Below are 14419 nucleotides of genomic sequence, written 5' to 3' on the forward strand. Positions count from 1 at the left end.
ACCCTTCAGATCAGCGCTCTATCTCCACTCCACACTCACTTGGTTCTGCACCAGCAGCAGTGCTACTGTGACAGCAGCTCTGGCAGTGCACCATTTTTTTTATTCTTCAAGAGCTGCAGGCTCTAACGAAGTAGCAAATTGGCACAGGACAACAAAGTGAGAGAACAACACTCTGCTGAGTGGGAAAAGCCTTGGCAAGGACCCTGCAGAACAGGACACCACAGTAGCAGAACCTTGTTGCAGAATATCATCTCCTGAAAATTTGGTCCAGGATGACATCTTGATTAACCTAGATTACTTCCTGTAATCTGTGATCCGTCGCTCAATGAGGACTGAATTGTGGGAAATATTCAGCCTTGTTTCCAGTGCACAAGCACAACTTATGAGCCCCCAGGCAGAAGTTGTTGAAGACCAAGATCTGGCTCCAATCTTGAGGTCTACTGTGCAGAAGTGATCTTTAATTGGAGACCTGGGCGATTTAGAGTAGGCACTTCAAAGCAGTGGAGTGGTTCGACCAATTCACTCTCTCCAAATCAGTTGGTACTCCCAGGCTTACATACTCAACGTTGAAATTCTGGTCATATTCAACTATCTTGGATATACTAATTTCACATACCTGACACGTTGCTTGAAGTAAGTTTGCCAATCAAGTTCCAAGCACAAGGTGACATCTTTAATTTACTTTAATTTTGACACTGGCAAATACTACATTGTCATAGTTCCCAATGAAAATTTAATCCACAGAATGTGAGAGAACAGCAGTAGTTTGGACATCCACAAGATAATGTTAAAGATGGTTGCAAAACTTGTTTTGAAGTCGAGATTTACAAAAACCTGTCCCAGGCTTGTCTGTTGCTTTCACTTCAGTTGGCTCAGTATGCTTTGCTCAGGAACAAACATTTCTGACCTGCATCTTGTCCAACTTTAATTTCTATTAGAATTTTAAAGAGCTTTACTAGTTCCTCTTTTTAAATTCTAGATCTTCTGACTGTGTGGAAAGTATCCACATTAGAAGAAAAATTATTTCCAGAATTTTTGCCATAGAAAACAAAAATGTTTAATTTCCAAATCTGTAACTAGTCTGTTGTACATTTGTTTAGGGATTAATGCTCTGTTAACAATTAACAGCCTGAAGGCATCTGGTGACATTAAAGGGCAACTACTTTATCAGCAGCCATTCCATGGGCTCAATTATGTTGTATTAAGTGTCCAGCAAATCTGGAAAGCAGCTACAAGAAGCTGGAGAAGCACTCTCTCATTTGACATTATTGTCTTGACTTTACTGCTAACCTGGCAGCTTGACAGGGTTTACTGCCATCATCTTCGACAGTGTAAAGAGTGATTCCCTTCCTCCCAAATAGATGATGCATGATTTTTGAAATGCAGCTAATGAAGAAAAAAATTCTAACTTGTGGTACATTTGCAGCTGAACTCTATGGTGTGTTAATTTAAGGGGGAAAGGAATGCCTCGAAGAATTGTTGGAACGTGTTGAGATTCAATGTTTAAAAATGTGCTTCATTAAATCAAATAGTTGTGTACATTATAGCTATATTGGCCTTTCAAAGATTTTATTTAATTATCCTTAAATTTAAAAAGTAATTGTTTCTTAATTTTGTTGATGGTCTTTGTTTTCTTCTCTCCTGCCCTCTCCACCTCTATCACTACCATGAAATATGGCCTTTTGTAAATGGTTCCACCTTTCAACTTTCTAGGCTTAAGTCTGGAATTTCCTCCCTGCATAGTAGCTTGTTTTAAAAAAAATCTCTTGAACAATGTTGATAATTGCATTTTAGAGTTTGATCAGCTCACAGTCTTTACCTTATTCTTTTTTATTATCTTTTAATTGTGTTTCTGTAAAGCCCTTGGGATGCCTTTGTCCTTGAAAGGCCCTATATAAATGCAGGCAAACAAGAAACCCTGCAGCTGCTGAGGTCTACTGCAGTACACAGAAGTTCTAGAGAAACTCAGCAGGCCATGCACCATCTATGGAATGTAAAAGGCAGTAGACTTTTCAAGCCTGAACTCTTCTTCAGGAGTGCAGAAAATTATACAAACACCTGAATGAAAAGGTTCAAGGGAGGAGAACTTTCAAGTAATTCTAAATTATATTTCTTGATGTTTACTATGCAACAAAGGTTTATTATTTCAGACACAATAACACTATTACAGCAATAAATTGGCTTTCCTTTGGTCGTACTCAGTTTCATGCAAATCTACAGTCTGCCTCTCAAAACTTCAATGTCTTGAATGTGCTCCATTCCAAGGGACTAACCGCTGCCTCCAGGGAATTTCCTGCAGCTATAGGATGCTGGAACTCAAATACTCTTCATTTCGGTGTAATCTCGTCCTCTTATGCAATGTTCTTGAATGTTACAAACATCCTATTGAGCTTAGATTGCATATTTAGATAATTACTTACCTTTTAATATTTTCAATATTGGTTTATATAGAGCAAATGTTTCCACCAAACCTTCCTGTTCTCTCTTGCTCTGTCACACCCCCGCACGCTCTTTCCTGAGATCGTACCTGCCTTTTTGGCCTCTCTCTGTGGTGCAATTGTGAGGATATTATATGTGGAAACAAAAAAAAACCTTACTTTAGTGCTATTACAATGTTGCTGCTCTAATCTTTATTCATTCCAATGAATGTATGCATTTTGAAACCCTGCACCAGCTTATAGAAATTGGAAGGATTGCTCGAACCAGAGTGAGAGGATAATATTGAGCAAGAAAAAAAACTACAGGAGGAACTCATCAGGTCTGACAGCATATGTGGAAGCAGAAGGATAATCCACTTTGCAGATCAGAACCTGGCATCAGGACCATCAATGCAGCAAGTAATTCTGTAATTTATGGGATTTTTGTTGAGGACATTTGGGGTTCAAGGCACAATAATTTCATTGAACTGGATGAGGCTCTAATTAGAGTGTATAATTTTGAAATATGAAATCAGGGAGTAAAATGCACACATTTTAATGCTTTATTTTCTTTAAGTTTGTAAAAAAAAATGTTGACAATGCAAACCATAGAATTTAGTCTTGGAATTTTCATATGTTATTGTGAGGAAATTACCTTCTATATTTACAATCAGTAAAAAGCAAGGGAGGTAGGGGGCCTGAATTATTCAGTCTTCAACTTATTTTTTTTCTTATTTTTGACAAAGCTGAGGCCTGAAATGTTAATTAATATTTGCTTCCTTTGGATGCTGCGTGACCTGCTAAGTTTCTAGAGCATATTTATGTATTGTACTTGACCCCAGCTACTTCAGAAATACTGTGGGAACAAATATGAACTGGTTAAAAAAAAAACTATGTTCCGGAAAATGTTCTCATTTTTATCACATTGGTTTAAATTATGGAGTCACACCAATTTAAGAAATGATTTATTGTTGTGTATTTGTAAAGTATTGGAGTCCTGATGACATGTAAATTGTAAACATTGCTGCCTTATTCATGATGCTCAGTCTCTTAAAATAATAGGCAGAAGTACAGAAATTTGAAGGAAACAAAATTTGTAGACAAGTGAAATGAGAGCTTTACTAATAAGATGAGCATATCATTCCTTCTGAACTCTAATTTCCTGGATGTCACCAAATAATTTGAATTTTCATGATGCAATAATATTAATAACTATACCAATATTTTATCCTGTCATAGGAACATAGGAAGTAGGAACAGGAGTAGGCCAAAAATGGCCCATTGAGCCTGCTCTGCTATTCAATACGATCATGGCTCATCTAATTTATGACCTAACTCCACCTACCTGCCTTCTGCCCATATCCCCTAATTCCTCTATCATGTAAAAGTCCATAGTTTTTAAATTATTAGCAGAATAAATTATTTTCATACTCCCTATTTGATTCAACAAATGGCATAACAAATATATCTATTCATACAGGTTTTAAATATAAAGGTTGACCACCTTTTCAACAGGTAAACTGTGTTTCTCTTTATATGCTTCATGTTAAATTGCACCATGTTATCGCAATTCAGCTTGAATAATTTACAAAATTTAAAAACAAGTATTTTTCCATGTATTCTGTATGTGAAATTTCTTTTAATTGTGGGCCAGCCCAGCACCTGTGCATAAATTTATGTTCTGTACTCATTGACAAAAACTATATCAAATGATTGTTATTTTATGCTCATTAGCCAATGAAAAATGTACTATATATTCTGTTTATTCACTTTAAACATATGTTTCTCATGTTATTGATAGATATATTGCCTGGTTGAAATATTTGAACTTGTTGCAGGCACCTTTAATAGTTAAAGTACTACATATGGAACTCCCTGCAGTCATATCATACTGTACCAAGAGGATTGCTAACCAGCAGTAAATGAGGTAGTTTTGATGAGAGAAAATGTGAATTGCTTGCCTGTTTAAGATTAGTTTGAAGAGTAGTTAGCTGGCTGTAATAGGGCACACTTGAGTAATTGCATTTGTATAACAAGCCCAGCTGAAGAGATCTGACAGGCGGAGAGATTTGTCTGCCGAGGATCTCCAGATGGACATGGCCACACAGCAGCTGGGTGGCACGTTTCACAGCATGGTTAGTAATGCCCAGAGTGTCATCTGTTCCCTATGACCGCAGAACCTTAGTAGACCAGCTGGTGTTTGTTGACAGGCAGCAGCCCTGGTAGACTTTCTCTTCAAACTGGCTGTCAGTGAGTGAAGCCAGGAGGGATGACCAGAACAGCATAACGAGTCACTGCTGAGAGTCATTAGGAGCGCCTTGAAACTAGCTTTTGCCAAAAACTGAAAATTTAAACCAGAAGGATGCATTTCTTTATAATTTTGCCTTTTTTAAAAAGGATACTCTACAATTGAGTATCTTGTAGCTTCATTCAATAAAATAATAAATGATAGTATAGTTTTCATGCATGTTGCAACAGTTGTGACCCCTCAGAGAAAAGAAAACCCACAAAGAATAGTTTAGTAAGTCTAGCTATTTGCTCAATATTTGGCATTTTATGAATCAAGCAATTTGTGATTCAAGTCAAATGTTGTAATTTAAATAAAAGTAACATTTCTTGTATGGGGTTACATCTAAAACTGCAACATGCCAGAAACCAAATTTTCTACTGAATGACTGAATTTAAAAAGTAAAATTACTCAGTTTTTGATTGAGTCTTAAATTTGAATCCTTTCTTCCTTCAACTTGGTTCTTTATTCTTAAAATTATCCTATATCAATGATCTCTTGATCATATTCTGCTGGAAATATGAGATGGATCTTGATATCTCCAACTCCTGAAATATCAGTCAACTGTCCTCGTAGACTCATGGTTATCTGGGAGAATCTATTTCACTGATACGCCACAGTCCTGGGTATGGTACTAATATCCCAATAATTACTAAACTTTAACTCTTAGAGACACGCGAGAGACTACAGCTGCTGGAATCTGGAGCAGAAAATAATCTGCTGGAGGAACTCAGCAGGTTGAGCAGCACTGGTTGGAGTAAAAAAATGGTTGATGTTTTGGGTTGAATGGTCTGACCTGAAACGTTGACCATCCTTTTTCTCCCACTTCTGCTGGGTGACCCACTGAGTTCCAATAGCAGATTATATTTAACAGATACAGGTTCTTGGCATGGAGCTTTCTCTCCAAGCAGTTATCAGTGAACTTAACAGTTTGTAATTTAAAGGTGAAGTTATCGATAAAAGAGGATTTTAAATTTATTTAAACATATATTTGGAAACTAATTATTTTGCATTTTAACAACTTTTATGCAGGCCTGGAAACCTCCATTGAAATCAGTGGGGTTTTGTATCCTATCAAGTCTGGGCCCACTTGGTGATTTGGTTTGGGAATTAAGTGACAGATATGACCCTCAGTCTTTCACTAAGTTGCAGACTGGTGCAGATGAGCAAGTCTGGAAATGACTTCAGTTTGATACTGGGTACAATGTGTTTCTGAATGAAACCAGAAGAACCTGGTTAATCCTTTTTGACAAGTTTACGACTAAACAAAATAGAACTGATATAGCAGTTACTTGACCAAATAAAGAATATAAAAATAAAGATCCAAGTTCATTTTGTAAAAATACTAAATAAAAGGGAAATGAATATTGTTCATGAGATGTCTGCAGCAGTGGCAAATCCTGTTTTCATTTACCATTTAATTGTATGTTCCTGATGACCATGACTGATGTCTTGCAAGGCCATTTCAGAAGACATTGAGAGGACATCTTAGATCCCATAGATAATAGTGCAGTAAGGTTTTGTTATGGCTTTGCTGTGAATCTGAAGGCCATTGTTGGCAAATGTAGTTAAGCACAACATATTTTCTTTACCTGGGTGGGGAGGGAAAATCAGTGAGCTGGAACAAAAACAAAATACAAGAAATGCTCAGCAGATCAAGCAACATTATCGGGTTTCACTTCAGATTTGGTTTAACTAAAGTGTAGTTTGCTTATGTAAGATTATGATTTTTTTTATTAAAAAAAGTTTCCTTCTGTCCTTCAATTGGATCCTCCATCGCCAATCGCACTCTTCATTTTCCAATGTAATAAAAACCACATTTTGCTTATTACAACCATCTTTGAATATTTAAGACCAGTTTTTCTGATCATTTGGGATATTATAATTTTAATTAACATTATTTAACTGAGCAAATTACTGTACAGATGCCTGACATTTTATCTGGGATCATCAGGACCGGATACCTGCCGCTGTTCAGAATCTTCCGGATTTTGGATAATTTTAAAATGGCAGTCCCTTTAAGCAAATATGATGTTGCAAAATAGCACAAAACAGGGGACACAGGGTGTTAAATGAATTTAGATAAATTAAGACCATAAAATACCATAATATCACTAGCATGTTTTAAAAAAATTTTAAGTAAAACTTCAAAATAAAACTGGCACAGAACCACATCCATGCTGTCCCTCTGTGTCCCCATGGGCGTCCTTTCTCATCTTTGGTGGAAAGATGACTGTCAACCCTGAGCCCAAAGTTCACTCATGGCGGTGGCGGGTGGCAGCTGGCTCAATGCAGGAGCAATGACCGTCTTCCTTACCCATAACCTCCCATACAGCTATAACCACTCAGCCGCTGGCACCCCTGCTGCCAGGTTGGGAGTTAGGGAAGGTGACGGATGGCTGGGGGGGGATGGGGAAACCAGCAGAGGAAACCGATGCACAGCCGGGGATGGTGGGTGTGACTGATGGGGGGCAATTGACAGATGGTGGAGGGGGAACGGATGGCGGGCGCTAGGAGCGAGGGGATCAGGCGTTTTCATAACCGAAAAACTTCCCAGTTTTTGGAGGTTGCCAGTGTTTGGAATCCCGGATAAAAGGTTAGGCAGTTGTACCGTTAATTTGTAGCCAAGTTTAAATTTACCATTAATCAGCAAGATTTTCCATGATTTAAAACTTATATTTTTTTTTAAATATCAATGAACCTTAAATTATGAAAATGTTTTTAGTCAAAGTAGAGTTTCAGATATTTTGCCAGCCAGTACTTAAATATGCTTTGACTGAGGTGAAGAGATTATCTGTAGGTAACCATGTAGAGTGACTATCTGTAATGCTCAGTTCCTACTATTGTTGAGATGGTTTTGCTTTTCTATGAGTACGCATTTGAAATGCTTGAAATATTCTTGACCAGTTTATTGGATGAATATAGACTATGACTGCCATGTAGCATTTCTGTTCAAAGAAATCTACTTTGCCTTGAGACTTAGCTAATTACTATGTTGGATTTGCAATCAGATGTAATTTTTCAAATAATGTTCAGTTTTCTGAATGATCCTTAAGCCACATAAAATATCAAACTGTTATATGTTAGGATCATGGGCTACATAAAGGTATGGATAATCCACAAATTATGGTGATTACAATTACTGCCTAGTCACATCAGACAAGTAGTACTAAATACAATAAAGAACAAACTAGTTTTGACATTAAAGTGGCACAGTTGAAAAACTTGGGAGATATTAAGTGTATTGATTTTCTATTTATGGCACACAGTGACAAATGTAACATTTTATGTTAAAATATTTTTGACACAAAAAGAACAAGCTTTTTTTGGAATATAGTTTTTTTTTGCAATTAATCACTCACTCCAATACAGAAATAGGAGTATTTAGGTTAATCTTATTGCTGTTGGATGGATTATCAGTACAATTTAGATTGAAATATTAACATTGAAATTTCATATTATAAATTTTAAATCTCAATTTTAACCCAGCAGTGTATTTTATCAAATATATTCTTAGTTAAGAAGGAAGCAGAAGAATTAGAAATTGTAGCCCACAAGAGGTCATTGTTCAGTTGTAGCCTGTTAATGAACCAGAAACATCTGAGAGGACAATAAATTACACTGTGGATTTTTCTAATTATAAATTCATGCTTAATCATTCAACGACAAGTAGGTTGTGGCAGTGCATCTATGTATTTTGCATACACAGTTATGCTAATGTGCTATTATATTTCAGTTGATGTTGGTTTTTCATCATTAGAGCAGTTCATTAAAGAAAGATCTTTGCCAAATCATAATTGCTGATTATGGATAATAATTAACTTTTCTTCCCCTCTTGATTCTGTCTATTTAGTCAGGGGGGAAAAAAAGCAGTTGGCCTTTCCATGATTTTTGTAACTTTGAGTTTCTGTTACGTAGCTCTTCACTGCTATCAGCATACCGTTCTAATAGTTATCAGAATTCAAATCCTGGCTAATTAAAAATCCCACTGCCAGTTGTTCTGGCTTGACTTTGACTGGTTTTTGAGTGTCATTATGAACAAATAATGAACCATCCACAATTCGAGCAGCTGCCAGCTCTTGACTATCTTGCAGCTAAAATAGTGGAGGCCACCCTCAATAATCATGAATATTTTCAGTTACTTCTAACAGTGAAATCAAAAAGCAACAAAGAAATTACACTTGTCACTATTTCAATCTTTTGAGTGATATTTTTATGTAAACAATTCAGGATTAGAATGCATGAGATTGAATTTCAGAAACAAGCTTCACTAAATTTTTGCATTTAAAAAAATTAGACAAACAGCACAGTAATGGCCCATGAGTCTGTGCTGCCCAAATACCCCTCTTAACCTGCAACCCCTATACATTTTTGAATGGTGGGTTAAAACTGGAGCACCTGGAGGAAACCCACTCAGACACGGCAGGAATGTATAAACTCCTTACAGACAGCACTGGATAATAACTCAGGTTGCTGGCGCTGTAATAGCTTGCACTAACCACGATGCGAACCGTACTGCCTCTACATGGTGTGAAAATGAAAATGATCAAGGTTTAACTTCTACGCTTGTGCATTTCAAAAGTATTATTCTCAATGATTTTCTGTATTAATTCCTGTGTATTTAGGACTTTTTTATTTCTTGTCAGTATTGTTTCCAAAATTACCTATTTGAAAATAATAGAGTCCTGATACTAATAGATTCTTCAAGATTCACAGCCAAAGGAGATGAAACCAAAATGATAAAAAATAGTTCATTTCTGGAAAAGAACTACTGGCCTCCTAATCCTCACCAGATTTAATTTTCCAACCGCTGACACTTGTATCCTCATCTCTGTAAAATCGACTCCATATTCCATAATATTTCCTTGAGACACAATGTCACATTTTGTTTGACACTTAAAAGTGTATAAAGAAAAAAAGATGTATAAAACTAAACTGAAATGGGAGCAGGACTTAAATATACAAATTCAAGAAGAAATATAGATGAAATTATGTAGAGACAGTGTAACTAATACAATTAATGGTTCAAAATAATTTTTTACATCATATAAGTTGAATAAAGTTAACCCAAACCTTTCTATTCAATGTTTTAGATGTAAATAAAGAGGTTGGTAATTTTTTGCGTTCAGTATGGTTGTGTGGAAAGATAAAAAGATTTTTGGGAAGAATTGTGTGCTGTGTTAGAGAAGATATTAAAAGTAAAGGTTAAATTAGATCCAATAATCTTTTTGTTGGGTAATATACATGATAAAGATATTAAGTTGGGGTTAGACAAATATAAAAAGTTTTTTTTTAGTTTTGCAACAGCAGTAGCTAGAAAGTGGTGGTGTACAAAAATGCTTTTTCCATCACTGTTATTTCTGTAGTTTACAGGCTGGTTACCTGTAGAAAATAACAAAATTTTGACTTTGATATAAATACATCACAATGATTTTCCATATCCTCCATTCAGTTCCTTTGTTACCATCATCGAGTCACCAGCATGCTTGGTTTTGGGAAATATCAAGGGAGCAAGAGTATCCTCAATTCAGTCTTCCTCATTTGTCCCTATCCATCTGTATCTTGCCTTATGCCAAATCAAGAAAAGTCTTTGTTCAAAAGAGAATTCATTTGATGTATAAAATACTATTTGTATGAAAGAACAATTGTGTAAAAAAATATTAAATTTACATTGGAGACAGATCTCTGTAGAATGAAAAGAAACAGTAAAGTGAGAATATTGTTTCCATTGGGTCATTAGATCTGTGGTGTTCAAAGCTTACTCTGTGAACACAAGATGCTTAATCTTGAAATGGACCCAACAAACACTGAAACAAAATTGTAGTGATTTATTTTTAGTGCTTAGGTCACTTTAGTGGAGTGTCACCCTAAAAGTTGCTTTTAAGTAGAATTACCATTTTGCAAGCACAACAAGCAACTAAGTTGCCACATTCCACAGACATATGAACAATTAATGACTTGTTCATTTTGGAGTTGCGTTTTGCGTTCGATGGATGCTGTGTGACCTTTAGACTATACGATATAGAACCAGTAGTGGGCTGTTCAGTCCATTGAGTCTGCTCCGCTATTCCATCATGAGCAGATCCATTCTCCCACTCAGCCCCACTCCCCTGCCTTCCCATCGCCTTTGATACCCTGAATATTCAAATACCTATCATTCCCTGCCTTAAATACACTCGACAACTTGGCCTCCCTAGCCGCCTGTGATAGCAAATTCAAGAAGATCATCACTCATTGACTAAAGAAATTCTTTCACATCTCTGTTTTAAGTGGGGTTCCTTCAAACCTGAAGTAGTGCCCTCTTGTACCATAGGATAGAAATTAGCCGTGTTTTCTCTATTCAGGCCTTTCAACATTTGAAATGTTTCTATGAGGCTCTCCAGCCCCCCAATTCTTCTGAACTCCAAGGAGTACTGTCCAAAAATCATCAAATGTTTCTTGTATGCTAATCCCTTCATACCAGGAATCATTCCTGTGAATCTCTCTGAACTGTCTCTAATTACTCCAACAGATCCTTTCTTAAATAAGAAGCCCAGAACTAACACCTACTCCAAGTGAAACCTCATCAGCGCCTTATAAAGCTTATTCACAACATTCCAGCTCTGGTATCCTATTCCTCTAGATGTGAACGCCAACATTGCATTTGCCTTCTTCACAACCAACTAAACCTGGAAGTTAACCTTTCAGGTATCCTGCACAAAAACTCCAAAGTCCTTTTGCACCTCCAAATTTTGAATTTTCTCCCCAGCCAAATAATCATCTAACCTTTTATTCTTTCTACCAAAGTGCAACCGTTCACTTTCCAACATTGTATTCCATTTACCACTTCTTTGCCTATTCTCCTAAATTAGAAAAAAAAAGTCAAAAAACAGGATTACAAAAAGAATACAGATTACTGGAGAATAAAAAGCTAAGATATAAAATAATACAAACATATAGAACCGAAAAAGCTATTTTAAAAACTAAACTATGAGTTAAGTGAATGTGCACACAAAGTTTTATCTCGGCAGATAAAAGCAGTAAGGTCATCAAGAATGATAAATGCTATAAAAACAGAGACAGACACTCTAGCATATAAACAAAAGGAAATTAATGACATATATTACACAAAATTATAAATATCAGAATTAGTAGGAGATGAGAATAAATTGGAAGATTTTTTTTGTTGAATGTTAAACTTCCAAAACTAGAAGAGAGAGAAAGGATAGAACTAGACACTCCCTTTGCAAGGGAAGAAATTGAAAAGACGCTAGGTTCCCAATAGGATAATAAATCACTGGGGGAGGATGGATTCCCACCTGAGTTTTACAGACAGTTTAATGCCCCTGTTTTTTTTTGAAAATTTTATTTATTAATATCTTATATACATTTCAAATTAGCTTGCAATATCATTACACAATAGATACTAAATAATTTTTCTCCCTACCTCCCACCTTCCCTAACCCCTCCAGATAGAAAATGATAAAAAAGGAAAGAAGGAACCTATTCATAGTTTATAATTACATTTATAATACCATAATATTTTCTTTGGCTTGGCTTCGCGGACGAAGATTTATGGAGAGGGTAAAAAGTCCACGTCAGCTGCAGGCTCGTTTGTGGCTGACAAGTCCGATGCGGGACAGGCAGACACGATTGCAGCGGTTGCAGGGGAAAATTGGTTGGTTGGGGTTGGGTGTTGGGTTTTTCCTCCTTTGCCTTTTGTCAGTGAGGTGGGCTCTGCGGTCTTCTTCAAAGGAGGTTGCTGCCCGCCAAACTGTGAGGCGCCAAGATGCACGGTTTGAGGCGTTATCAGCCCACTGGCGGTGGTCAATGTGGCAGGCACCAAGAGATTTCTTTAGGCAGTCCTTGTACCTTTTCTTTGGTGCACCTCTGTCACGGTGGCCAGTGGAGAGCTCGCCATATAACACGATCTTGGGAAGGCGATGGTCCTCCATTCTGGAGACGTGACCCATCCAGCGCAGCTGGATCTTCAGCAGCGTGGACTCGATGCTGTCGACCTCTGCCATCTCGAGTACTTCGACGTTAGGGATGTAAGCGCTCCAATGGATGTTGAGGATGGAGCGGAGACAACGCTGGTGGAAGCGTTCTAGGAGCCGTAGGTGGTGCCGGTAGAGGACCCATGATTCGGAGCCGAACAAGAGTGTGGGTATGACAACGGCTCTGATAACGCTTATCTTTGTGAGGTTTTTCAGTTGGTTGTTTTTCCAGACTCTTTTGTGTAGTCTTCCAAAAGCGCTATTTGCCTTGGCGAGTCTGTTGTCTATCTCATTGTCGATCCTTGCATCTGATGAAATGGTGCAGCCGAGATAGGTAAACTGGTTGACCGTTTTGAGTTTTGTGTGCCCGATGGAGATGTGGGGGGGCTGGTAATCATGGTGGGGAGCTGGCTGATGGAGGACCTCAGTTTTCTTCAGGCTGACTTCCAGGCCAAACATTTTGGCAGTTTCCGCAAAGCAGGACGTCAAGCGCTGAAGAGCTGGCTCTGAATGGGCAACTAAAGCGGCATCGTCTGCAAAGAGTAGTTCACGGACAAGTTTCTCTTGTGTCTTGGTGTGAGCTTGCAGGCGCCTCAGATTGAAGAGACTGCCATCCGTGCGGTACCGGATGTAAACAGCGTCTTCATTGTTGGGGTCCTTCATGGCTTGGTTCAGCATCATGCTGAAGAAGATTGAAAAGAGGGTTGGTGCGAGAACACAGCCTTGCTTCACGCCATTGTTAATGGAGAAGGGTTCAGAGAGCTCATTGCTGTATCTGACCCGACCTTGTTGGTGTTCGTGCAGTTGGATAATCATGTTGAGGAACTTTGGGGGACATCCGATGCGCTCTAGTATTTGCCAAAGCCCTTTCCTGCTCACGGTGTTGAAGGCTTTGGTGAGGTCAACAAAGGTGATGTAGAGTCCTTTTTTTGTTCTCTGCACTTTTCTTGGAGCTGTCTGAGGGCAAAGACCATGTCAGTAGTTCCTCTGTTTGCGCGAAAGCCGCACTGTGATTCTGGGAGAATATTCTCGGCGACACTAGGTATTATTCTATTTAGTAGAATCCTAGCGAAGATTTTGCCTGCAATGGAGAGTAACGTGATTCCCCTGTAGTTTGAGCAGTCTGATTTCTCGCCTTTGTTTTTGTACAGGGTGATGATGGTGGCATCACGAAGATCCTGAGGCAGTTTACCTTGGTCCCAACAAAGCTTGAAAAACTCATGCAGTTTGGCATGCAGAGTTTTGCCGCCAGCCTTCCAGACTTCTGGGGGGATTCCATCCATACCTGCTGCTTTGCCACTTTTCAGTTGTTCGATTGCCTTATATGTCTCATCCAGGGTGGGAACCTCATCCAGCTCTAGCCTTAGGGGCTGTTGAGGGAGCTGGAGCAGGGTGGAATCTTGGACTGAGCGGTTGGCACTGAAAAGAGATTGGAAGTGTTCTGACCATCGGTTGAGGATGGAGATCTTGTCGCTGAGGAGGACTTTGCCGTCTGAGCTGCGCAGCGGGCTTTGGACTTGGGGTGAGGGGCCATACACAGCCTTTAGAGCCTCGTAGAAACCCCTGAAATCGCCAATGTCCGCGCTGAGCTGGGTTCGTTTGGCGAGGCCAGTCCACCACTCATTTTGGATCTCCCGGAGTTTGCGCTGAAGATGGCTGCATGCGCGACGGAAGGCTTGTTTCTTCTCTGGACAGGACGGCTTTGTAAGGTGAGCCTGGTGGGCAGCTCGCTTCTTTGC

The 14419-nt window shown here is 38.4% G+C and overlaps 1 protein-coding gene and 1 long non-coding RNA gene across 3 annotated transcripts in view; one reads left to right on the forward strand and one right to left on the reverse strand.

Annotated features, from left to right (window-relative positions):
* The window catches only part of LOC138751601 (uncharacterized), a 35662-nt gene extending 34735 nt beyond the window's left edge, over positions 1–927 (reverse strand). The window contains exon 1 of the long non-coding RNA XR_011350076.1: positions 617–927. This is a non-coding gene — a long non-coding RNA (uncharacterized lncRNA). The remainder of the gene's footprint in view (positions 1–616) is intronic.
* The window catches only part of LOC138751599 (3-hydroxyisobutyrate dehydrogenase, mitochondrial-like), a 126399-nt gene that overhangs the window by 39838 nt on the left and 72142 nt on the right, over positions 1–14419 (forward strand). The window lies entirely within an intron of this gene.

This window comes from Narcine bancroftii, chromosome 1, assembly GCF_036971445.1.
Source record: "Narcine bancroftii isolate sNarBan1 chromosome 1, sNarBan1.hap1, whole genome shotgun sequence".
Classification (NCBI taxonomy): domain Eukaryota; kingdom Metazoa; phylum Chordata; class Chondrichthyes; order Torpediniformes; family Narcinidae; genus Narcine; species Narcine bancroftii.